This window comes from Podarcis vaucheri (assembly GCF_965113315.1).
Source record: "Podarcis vaucheri genome assembly, chromosome: 5".
NCBI classification, from domain to species: domain Eukaryota; kingdom Metazoa; phylum Chordata; class Lepidosauria; order Squamata; family Lacertidae; genus Podarcis; species Podarcis vaucheri.
In genome coordinates this window covers 19,928,344-19,940,359 of record NC_138763.1, presented here as the reverse complement: position 1 = coordinate 19,940,359, position 12,016 = coordinate 19,928,344, and the positions used below count along the sequence as shown (strand labels likewise).

General features: G+C 41.1%; 1 long non-coding RNA gene across 1 annotated transcript; it reads left to right on the top strand.

The window, feature by feature from the left end:
- The first annotated feature begins 1,343 nt into the window (after nt 1-1,343).
- Nucleotides 1,344-8,039, top strand: LOC309532563. Its single transcript, XR_014219936.1, has 3 exons — nt 1,344-1,467; nt 6,325-6,403; nt 7,687-8,039. It is a non-coding gene; the product is annotated as an uncharacterized lncRNA (long non-coding RNA).
- The last annotated feature ends 3,977 nt before the right edge of the window (nt 8,040-12,016 follow it).

Below are 12,016 nucleotides of genomic sequence, written 5' to 3'. Positions count from 1 at the left end.
AATAACTGGTGTCTACAGGTAGAGCTGGGAGGCTGTTTGAAAAACTGGAGAGCTGCTGCCAGTCCTTGTAGATCATACTGAGGAAAATGGACCTGGTCTGGCTTGGTGCAAATCATCTTCCTGTGATCATTTTTTTAGTAAATGACAGATGCCAAAAAGAGTTGTAGTTTATGTGTGTGTTTTCTCCCCTACCAGTTAATATAATTTTCCCTTGCAGTTTAACAAACAACTTTCTCCGTACTGCTCTCAACACATTCACACAGGAAGTGTTTGCATGGGCAATTGTACAAAATAATTATTTGCGCTCTCTCTCTCAGAAAAAAACCCGGCCTCTGCAATGTAAGCAAATAGAAATAGCAATCCTAAAACAGCAAATATTGTTTCTTTTCTCTCTTTTTTTGCATTGCCTCATCAGCTTAAGCATTTTATGAGACTCTTCCTTTTATCAAAGACACATTTAAATCAAGGAAATGATTTTTTAATACTAGGGCAGAAATTAATTTCATGCTTCCCCTAGCAAATGCCTACTATCAAGAACTGAGTAAACAAACATTTGCACATCTGCTACTGTTAAATGAAAGCAGAATAAAATAAATTGTAATGGGAGCTTGATCTTAATTTCTGTACTGCTATTCTAATGTGTGAGTGCATATGCCTTGCCCAGAGTTTGTGGAAACTATAATGAAACTTTGGTGACCTTTTGGCAGTGGAATCACATTCAGTGTGACTCTGACCTTTCAGGAGTCGGTTATTTCTTGGTTCAGGAAGAGAGCTGCACATGTTCCAGAGGAAATCCTCCTTGCTGCATCAAGAACCACATGCAAAATGGGCTACTGCATATACAAAGTCACAATTAGCTCACAGCAAAGCTGTCCGTGCCAATCTGATCAGTAGTGCTGGCTATTTGTATGGACAAATAGTCAGGCAGCTCACTGCAGCACTCCCACCAGGGGCCATCTTATTTATTGTTTATTTCTTATTTAAATTCATGAACCTCGGACCCTTGGAATGGCTGAAAGCAATATACAATTAAATGCAAGGGGCAAATTTGAGATCTGCACCCATTTATTTGCACAACTGCATAGAATTAGAGAACCATGAAGTTGGAGGGTATTTTGTAGGTCAGATAAAAGAAAGTGTTTATTCACACAGTGCATTGTTTAACTATGGAACTTACTCCCACAGGAGGCAGGGATGGCCACTGTGGTGTTTGCCCGTTCTTTTGAAAATGTCTGTACAGGGGTAGAGAAAGAGTTAATAGGTAGACCAATAGAAAAGCCAGAGGCGGAGCCTATCTGACTATAAAAGGGCTTAGCCCGAGGTTAAGTTAGTTTGTTGGTTGGTTGGGAAGAGGCAGTTGGGAAAGCAGTTGGCAGACTGATGGAAATAGAGAGACAGTTAGTGCAGTTGGTCCTCGTGTGAGGGGAGGTGGAAGAGTTAAGGGCAGGATAAAATAAGACTAAGAAGGTAAAGAGTAACAACGTTTTGAATGCATTTAAAGTTTATTTGTGTTTGCAATAAACTACAATCTTCATTGTTAACTTAAGAACCTGACTGAGACTAAGTGATTTACAGGGGAGGACCTGGTTGGTGGCAGCGGATTAGTGGTGTACGGGTCAATAGTCCGTGAGGTGACCAGGGGTTCGTACGAACGCAGTGCATTGTTTAACTATGGAACTCACTCCCACAGGAGACTGGGTTGGCCACCAACTGGAATGGCTTTAAAAGAGGATTGGATAAATTCATGGAATGGTTCCTAGCCCAGATGGCTATGCTCTGTCAGCACCGTTAGAAGCCTCAATACTTCTGAATAACTGTTGCTGGAAACCACAGGAGGGGAGAAGTCTCTTGCCCTTGGGTTCTGCTGGATTATTTACCACAAGACTCTGGTTGGTGACTGTGAGAACATGATGCATGTCTCTTCTTGTGCTTTATGTTCTTATGTCATCCTCTCCAACTCTCCTCAGTCCAGGAACTCTAGAGCTAGATCATGCCTGACAGCTGAATTTCCAGTGGCTGACTGAGGAGACATTACTATTTCTTTAGGCAGCCCTGTTTAGGGAAGCTTTTAATGTTTGATGTATTTGTGTATTTTAATATTTGGTTGGAAGCCACCCAGAATGCTGGGGAAGCCCAGCCAGATGGCCGGGGTATAAATAATAAATTATTATTAGTAGTAGTAGTAGTAGTAGTAGTAGTAGTAGTAGTAGTAGTAATTTATTCCAGCAAGTAGTTAAAAATACAGAAGCAATAAGAAGCAGTGAGGAGAAAAGCCCAAAGATTTTTGCTTCATGTTTCTTGCTTCGACCTAGGGGATCTTATTTATTCTGCCCCAGGACCTAACATTAGACAGAGTGAAGTGCCCACCTCAGGTGACTGAGTTTGGGTGTCATGAAAGGGTGGCAAATTGTTAGCTGTATCGATGAAAGCTTTGGGGATTTTCTGACTTGATTGCCAAAAAACTTGACCAGCTTTGGGTTCTATGCACCTTGACTAAGGTGTGTGCATGTGTGCAGGGGCATAAGAACTGAAGAAGAGTCTACTCAATCAGACCAAAAGATAATCTAGTACAGCATCTTGTTCTTACATTGGTCAGCTAGATGCCCATGGGAAGCCCAAAATCAGGACCTGTGGCCTCTCACCACATAAGATCTCCAGCAACTGGCATTCAGATTCATATAGCATTGTTGTTGTTTAGTCGTTTAGTCGTGTCCGACTCTTCGTGACCCCATGGACCAGAGCACGCCAGGCACTTCTGTCCTCCACTGCCTCCCGCAGTTTGATCAAATTCATGCTAGTAGCTTCAAGAACACCATCCAACCATCTCATTCTCTGTCGTCCCCTTCTCCTTGTGCCCTCAATCTTTCCCAACATCAGGGTCTTTTCCAGGGAGTCTTCTCTTCTCATGAGGTGGCCAAAGTATTGGAGCCTCAGCTTCACGATCTGTCCTTCAGGTGAGCGCTCAGGGCTGATTTCCTTCAGAATGGAGAGGTTTGATCTTCTTGCAGTCCATGGGACTCTCAAGAGTCTCCTCCAGCACCATAATTCAAAAGCATCAATTCTTCGGCGATCAGCCTTCTTTATGGTCCAGCTCTCACTTCCATACATCACTACTGGGAAAACCATGACTTTTACTATACAGACCTTTGTTGGCAAGGTGATGTCTCTGCTTTTTAAGATGTTGTCTAGGTTTGCCATCGCCTTTCTCCCAAGGAGCAGGCGTCTTTTAATTTCGTGACTGCTGTCACCATCTGCACTGATCATGGAGCCCAAGAAAGTAAAATCTCTCACTGCCTCCATTTCTTCCCCATTTATTTGCCAGGAGGTGATGGGCCCAGTGGCCATGATCTTCGTTTTTTTGATGTTGAGCTTCAGACCATATTTTGCACTCTCCTCTTTCACCCTCATTAAAAGGTTCTTTAATTCCTCTTCACTTTCTGCCATCAAGGTTGTGTCATCTGCATATCTGAGGTTGTTGATATTTCTTCCGGCAATCTTAATTCCGGCTTGGGATTCATCCAGCCCAGCCTTTCGCATGATGAATTCTGCATATAAGTTAAATAAGCAGGGAGACAATATACAGCCTTGCCGTACTCCTTTCCCAATTTGGAACCAATCAGTTGTTCCATATCCAGTTCTAACTGTAGCTTCTTGTCCCACATAGAGATTTCGCAGGAGACAGATGAGGTGATCAGGCACTCCCATTTCTTTAAGAACTTGCCATAGTTTGCTGTGGTCAACACAGTCAAAGGCTTTTGCATAGTCAATGAAGCAGAAGTAGATGTCTTTCTGGAACTCTCTAGCTTTCTCCATAATCCAGCGCATGTTTGCAATTTGGTCTCTGGTTCCTCTGCCTCTTCTAAATCCAGCTTGCACTTCTGGGAGTTCTCGGTCCACATACTGCTTGAGCCTTCCTTGTAGAATTTTAAGCATAACCTTGCTAGCATGTGAAATGAGTGAAATTGTGCGGTAGTTTGAGCATTCTTTGGCACTGCCTTTCTTTGGGATTGGGATGTAGACTGATCTTCTCCAATCCTCTGGCCACTGCTGAGTTTTCCAAACTTGCTGGCATATTGAGTGTAGCACCTTAACAGCATCATCTTTTAAAATTTTAAACAGTTCAGCTGGAATACCATCACTTCCACTGGCCTTGTTATTTGCAGTGCTTTCTAAGGCCCATTTGACTTCACTCTCCAGGATGTCTGGCTCAAGGTCAGCAACCACACTACCTGGGGTGTACGAGACATCCATATCTTTCTGGTATAATTCCTCTGTGTATTCTTGCCACCTCTTCTTGATGTCTTCTGCTTCAGTTAGATCTTTACCACTTTTGTCCTTTATTATGGTAATCTTTGTACGAAATGTTCCTTTCATATTTCCGATTTTCTTGAACAGATCTCTGGTTCTTCCCATTCTGTTGCTTTCCTCTATTTCTTTGCATTGCTCGTTTAAGAAGGCCTTCTTGTCTCTCCTTGCTGTTCTTTGGAAATCTGCATTCAATTTCCTGTATCTTTCACTATCTCCCTCGCATTTTGCTTGCCTTCTCTCCCCCGCTATTTGTAAGGCCTCGTTGGACAGCCACTTTGCTTTCTTGCATTTCTTTTTCATTGGGATGGTTTTAGTTGCTGCCTCCTGTATAATGTTGCGAGCCTCCACCCATAGTTCTTCAGGCACTCTGTCCAGCAAATCTAAATCCTTAAACCTGTTCCTCACTTCCACTGTGTATTCATAAGGGATTTGGTTTAGATTGTATCTTACCTGTCCAGTGGTTTTTCCTACTTTCTTCAGTTTAAGCTTGAATTTTGCTATAAGGAGCTGATGATCTGAGCCACAGTCAGCTCCAGGTCTTGTTTTTGCTGACTGTATAGAGCTTCTCCATCTTTGGCTGCAGAGAATATAATCAATCTGATTTCGATGTTGCCCATCTGGGGATGTCCATGTGTAGAGTCGTCTCTTGTGTTGTTGGAAAAGCGTGTTTGTGATGACCAGCTTGTTCTCTTGACAGAACTCTATTAGCCTTTGCCCTGCTTCATTTTGATCTCCAAGGCCAAACTTGCCAGTTGTTCCTTTTATCTCTTGATTCCCTACTTTAGCATTCCAATCCCCTATCATGAGCAGAACATCCTTCTTTGGTGTCACTTCTATAAGGTCTTGTAAGTCTTCATAGAATTGGTCAATTTCAGTTTCTTCAGCACCAGTAGTTGGTGCATAAACTTGGATTACTGTGATGTTAAAAGGTCTGCCTTGGATTCGTATCGAGATCATTCTATCATTTTTGAGACTGCATCCCAGTACAGCTTTCGCCACTCTTTTGTTGACTATGAGGGCCACTCCATTTATCTTACGGGTTTCTTGCCCACAGTAGTAGATATGATAGTCATCCGAACTGAATTCGCCCATTCCCGTCCATTTTAGCTCACTGATGCCCAGGATGTCAATATTTATTCTTGCCATCTCATTTTTGACCACATCCAACTTACCCAGGTTCATGGTTCTTACATTCCAGGTTCCTATGCAATATTTTTCTTTACAGCATTGGACTTTCCTTTCGCTTCCATGCATATCCACAACTGAGCGTCCTTTCGGCTTTGGCCCAGCCGCTTCATCAGCTCTGGATCTACTTGTACTTGTCCTCCGCTCTTCCCCAGTAGCATGTTGGACACCTTCCGACCTGAGGGGCTCATCTTCCGGCGTCATAACTTTTATATGCCTGTTGTCTTTGTCCATGGAGTTTTCTTGGCAGGGATACTGGAGTGGCTTGCCGGTTCCTACTCCAGGTGGATCACGTTTGGTCAAAACTCTCCACTATGACCTGTTCATCTTGGGTGCCCTGCTCGGCGTAGTTCATAGCTTCTCTGAGTTCTTCAAGCCCCTTCGCCACGGCAAGGCAGTGATCCATGAAGGGGTCATATAGCATTATCCTCCATGAATTAGTCTAATCTTCTTTTAAAGCCACCCAAGATGGCGGCCATCACTACTTCTTGTGGGGGTGAATGCCATAGTTTAACTAGGTGCTATATGAAGAAATACTTTCTTTTGTATGCCCTGAATCTCCCAGCATCTGGCTTCATTGAGTTCCCTGGGTTCTAGTGTCATGAGACTGGAGAGCAGAGGCAATTTCAGGCTTCTTCAACCTCGGCCCTCCAGATGTTTTGAGACTACAATTCCCATCATCCCTGACCACTGGTCCTGCTAGCTAGGAATCATGAGAGTTGTAGGCCAAAAACATCTGGAGGGCCGAGGTTGAGGAAGCCTGTTCTATTTTCTAATGTGATGGGCCTAAGTAGGTTTTGCTAATGTACTGACATTTTATTGTTTCTTCAGTCCATGTCAAGAAGGCCATCTCAAGAAGATTTACTTCAGGCAATACCATGAGGGGAAATAGATGAAGGCAGAAACTATGGTCGGAATGCTGTAGCAAGCTTTTTTGTGTTTTTTTAAAGTGTTGTTTTGCTTTGTTCCCGGAACTGTACATCCAAAGCAAAATATTCCACATTTGCTACTTTTTACCTTTGTCATTTTAGTGTCCCATATTATTAGTGTCCCATATTATTAGTGTCCCATATTATGAGACACTAAAATGACAAAGGTAAAAAGTAACAAATGTGGAATATTTTGTGGGAAAACCTCATTTTTATTTTGCAGCTAAAATTAATTCAGCAAAAAACCACCTTTTTTTAAAAAAAATCCAATGTAATTAGATCAGTGCTGATTTTTAAAAACTCCTGGCAATAGCAATTGATTTGTCAGTATTAAGATGCCTTTCAAATTTCTGGTTGCTTCTGTTTCAGTCACTATTGCAGTTAAACTGCTCTGCTGTTCTGAAATTAGAACCATTTAAATGATAAAGTTTTATAAGAACAACATCTTCATCTGTCATTTTTTTATTGTCTCTAAATAGTGATCTGGCCCTGTCATTTTATGCTATAGGCAGGTGGCCGCATATACAATACAATCCAATAAAATATTTTAATGCTGTTTAGTTATTTAATTAAGGATAATTTCCATTGTGTTTATTTATACCAAAGCTATTAATATGAATTCTTAATTGAATGTATTTGTGTGTGGTAGTGTGTGTAGTTTCTCCAGTATCTGCATTTTTAGGCACACTATACCTGAATATGTTCATTTTTGCACACATTGCGTGCCTGAAAAACGGTACTGCAAAATTCAGAGAACTGTGAATTTTGAAGAATGGCTGTGTTGTTGTTTGCATAGTGTTTCAGAAAGTCCAAATTAGGTATATTTGCCTTTCAGTGTGAACTGAATCAAATATATTCCCCCTCCTTACCAAAGCTGGCATTTAACCTGGTGTATGGAACTTTAAAGAGAAACAGCAAAAGGAAGGAACATGGGCTGCACAAATATTTCAAATTAAACAAGTTTTAAATGTAATAGGGGGGAAAGTGTTGGACACAAATCTCCTGAATTGAAATGACTAACTTCCTGGATGGGTGAAACAGAGCATGGCATAAATCTTAAATAAAATATGAAGACTCAAGAGGAATTTGTCTCTAGAGGATTAGTTGCATGCTCTATTTCCTCTCAATAAACATGCTTCAGGGTGATGGGCAATCACCTTTTTTTGAGTCAGTGAAGGTGTGCTATCTCTGTGATGCAGATATAGTCAATCATCATAAACCTGTTGAACTAGGTACTTCAAATGTAGTGTCTATTGTTTTGCAGGTAATTCAATCAGGATGTTGAAAGAGTGATTTCCATTCATTGCACCAACGGTCTGAAAGACGGATGGTTTAATTAATCCAACTACATTCCTATAAATAAACAATGCAGGGCAGTTAACAGGCTACTTTGCTCATAGTATTATAGATTTTTTTGTTAGCATTCTTGAGGAGTACCATTTCATACTAGATCAATTCAACCAAAGGCTGACAATATATGATTCCACCATGCCACTTTCAAGAAGTGACAAGAACAACCATTACAACAAGAAAAGAAAAACATGCCAATGTACATACTATCTACTGTTTCCAACCTAATTTTAAATTAAACATTCAACTTCTTTTTCCCCACAATGACCATTGGTGATATGAGTTTTCCTTCTTCTTAAGAGTTTTTTACTAGTTGAGAAAAACTCTATGTCTATCATGTTTCGCTGCCTGAAGCAAAATGGGGAGATGTTGCCCCCCACTTCCCTGTTGAAGCCTTGCTTATTGCCATTTGGTACAATAGTGGCAAACGGGAAGATGTTCTGAGGCAGATTCCATGGGGACAAAATAGTGGTAAAATTGCCCACCCTGTGCAGGAGTCACGTATAATTCCCCAAGCACTGCAAGATGAATATGGCATAGGAACAGACCTCAAATTTAACTGAATGCACTTCTCCATTCCTTTACAATTCCTCAGAGCAGTAAATTGTGTACTGAAGCTTGTTGTTTGGATCCACTCTATGAACATGGTTCCAAAAAGCAGCTGCTAAGGTTTAGTTGCCTTCTGCACCAATGGTTTTGTCATTTGAGGATTGAAATGGGTTCTCCGCCCCCCCCCCTCTTTTCTTGGCATTCAAATCTACAGTGCTCCATGCTTAACTCAAGGCCTTTGAGCATATATAGCAAAACGAGCAGAACTGAATCCAGAATTAAAGCAGGGCAAAACAAAATCAATATTGATTTTTGTTTAAACAAAACAAAACTTTAATTTTCTAAGAAACGTTCACCCGGAGCATTGCCAGAGCCCGAGTGAGTTAATCCATATTTCCAGATTGCAAAGGATGACATAGCAGACATCTCTGCCTGCCCACCCCCTTTCCAAAGAGTAATTACTTTTGCAATCACCAGGTGGGTGATGGGAACCAAACAGACATGTTGGAAAGGCCCCGTGTGCTATCGATTTTAGGGCCATTGTAGTACTGTTGAAGTTCATTGATGATCAGTTATCAGAAGATCATCTACTGAGGTTCTCTTCTATAACAGGAACGAGAGAGAGAGAGAGAGAGAGAGAGAGAGAGAGCCTTCTCCATAGCCAACTGGACTGGTGAGGCAGAAGTCAAGGAGACCAACAGTAGGTAGAGGCAGATACCCCTCCTGATTGATTGTAAGGAAGAACTTGCAATGTAGAGTATTCCTGTTCAGGAGACTCCATACTATTCCCCTTCCATGGCCACTGAGCATGCTCAGTCCTCATTGGAATGATTTGGAAATCCCCCTCTTAGGGTGTTTTATAAAGGTCTGGGGTTTTTGTACTTAGAAGACTTGGTTCCCTCAAGCCTTTTATTACCTCTCTCTTGTGTATGTGGGTGGTATGTGTATTATATATGCATACTGACAGGCAGAGAACTGGGATCATTCTTTCTATATGCTACTGATGTCATCAACAGCTGTGAAATATATTTGTATAGTAATATTGTCCCTGAAATGATTATTTAGAAAGCTAACGGGTGTATAAGTTTCCGCAAATGAAGTAAATCAGAACCATTTACATACTCAAAGCCATTTAGGCTGCAATCTTATGCACCTTTATTGAATCTAGTGGGCCTTGCTTCTGAGCAAACATGCTTAGGATACCACTGCACACCTCAAAACCTGTTCAAGGATCTAAGCACCCACCCCACTGTTCTCTCCTGCCCCTTAAAAAAAGTTCTCCTCTCATCAACCTGGTTAATAAGGCTGTCCCAGCATGCAGCAGTCTTTAAGATGTTTTGCTTGTGCTGTAACAATATGATCAAGGGAACAGAAGGCAAGCCAAGCTGCATTAATCACTAGGTTAATAGAAGCAATCCCCTGGAGAGACATGAAAGGTAGGCTATAGATGAGAAGAGGTGAGGCCATATCTGAAACCATTATCAGTTGAGGCAGCTTGATTAGAAATCTCCCTTTGATTAGACTGAAATAAGCCTTAAATTAAGATAATGATGTAACCTCATAATTGATTATATGAAATTCCTCTTTTTTAATCAAACCTAGCTTCAGCCGACAGTGTAGGTGGTGACAAGGCAAAAATACCTATAATTGAGAATAGAAACAAAATCCTCTAATTCAGGGATGGGGAACCTATGGCCTTCCATATGTTGCTGGGCTCTTTTTTTATATAAGATATTTATTAAGATTTTTTAAAGTATAACAACAACAAAAATAAACAAAAAAATAACAAAAATACAAAATAAAAATAGTTAAAAAAAACACACACACAAATTTCCCATTACTTATTTTCCTTTAGCTTGTTTCCCGGACCTCCTCATACCTCCCTTTTTTGTATTCCACTTCCATCTGTTGAATCAGCAAATCCTTACCCTCTTTAATTATCCTAATCTTAATCTTAAAAATAATAGCATTAAATTTTTACCTATTTATAACCCTTTTTTCATATTCCCTTAAAGCATTACAGCTGGAAACCACTTAATTTCTATCCAACATCATTCTAACATTCATTAATTTTACAATATTTCTGTAAGTAATCTTTAAATTTCTTCCAATCTTCTTCCACCGACCCTTCTCCCTGGTCTCGGATTCTGCCAGTCATTTCCGCCAGTTCCATGTAGTCCATCACCTTCATCTGCCATTCTTCCAGGGTGGGTAGATCTTGTGTCTTCCAATACTTTGCAATGAGTATTCTTGCTGCTGTTGTAGCATACATAAAAAAAGTTCTGTCCTTCTTTGGCACCAATTGGCCGACAATGCCCAGAAGAAAGGCCTCTGGTTTCTTCAGGAAGGTATATTTAAATACCTTTTTCATTTCATTATAGATCATCTCCCAGAAAGCATTAATCCTTGGGCTCTTAATCCTATCAGACAGAGCCAGCATGGCGAATGATCAGGATGGTGGGAGTTGGACTCCAGTAAAATCCGGAGTACTGCCAGTTCCCAATCCCTGCCTTAGTTACTCAGATCATGGAGCAAGATTAGCTTGGAAGCTTTCATAGGGGTCCCCATCTAGACAGTTTAAAAGGGGAATAAGACAAATTCATGAAGGACTGAGCTATCAATGGCTACTAGTCATGTTATCAATTGATTGCCGCCAGGATAAGAGGAATCATTCCTTTGAATACCAGTTGCTGGGGGACAACAGTTGAAGAGGGCTATTGCCCTCATGACCTTCTTGTGAGTGCCATGATCGTGCTTAATGCAAACCATGGGACACCTCCTCTCAGGAAAAGGTATGAGACCCCTGGAGAACCCCATAGGTCCTGGGGGATCATGCAATAGTCCCAAGACAGCTTGTCTTTTTACCTGGGTCCTCTGATCCTGCCTGAAATTGTCTTATTATGAACTATTTGTTAGAAGACCTTGCAAACTGGGTGAATTAAATTGAAGTGATCACTTACAGTTTCTGGAGTTCAGAGGCTTTATTCATGCAGAAACTATTTAAAGGATGAGAAAATAGCTTTTATGAGAGAAATATCAGACATGTCTGGAGAGAAAGCAAACAACATAGCTTACAAACAACTGCAGGCTAGATCTCTAGACAAACAGTGCTTTCGTGTTGTTTAAATGAACACATACATTAACTTGGGAGAAGGAGTATTTGCTTTTCTCCAGCACTGTTTTAATTCCGGAGTATCATATTGCAACCAATAGGTGGTGAAAATAAGACCTCTCCTTTTGCCTTTGCAACCCAAGAAGATTATTCTTGTTAGGTCAACAGCTATCTATTTACTGGTACTTCCTTAATGTCAACTCCCTTGTTCAGCAATAAATGTTGCTGCTCCAGATCAGCTCCACAGTAGCTTCGAGTCATGGACATTGTGCTTCCCACAGACATGTGTTTGGCCACTCTGAGGAACAGTATGCTGCACTAGGTAGGGCCTTTGAGTGATTCAACAGGGCTCTTATGCTCCTTAGAGTCAGATAGAAATATATGATATTCTCTGTCCTGCTGCTGAGACTGTTACGATATAGAAGCAATGCAGCTGCGAGCTGCTGGTAGATTGAAAACATCACATGATGGAATGTTGGGACTGTTCCGTGGGAAACAGAGGGACAGTCAATTCACAGTGCAGAGGGCACCGGAATTAGCTCAGAGTGTAATTTGAGCTGTACAGGAAGTGTTCTCTCTCGAC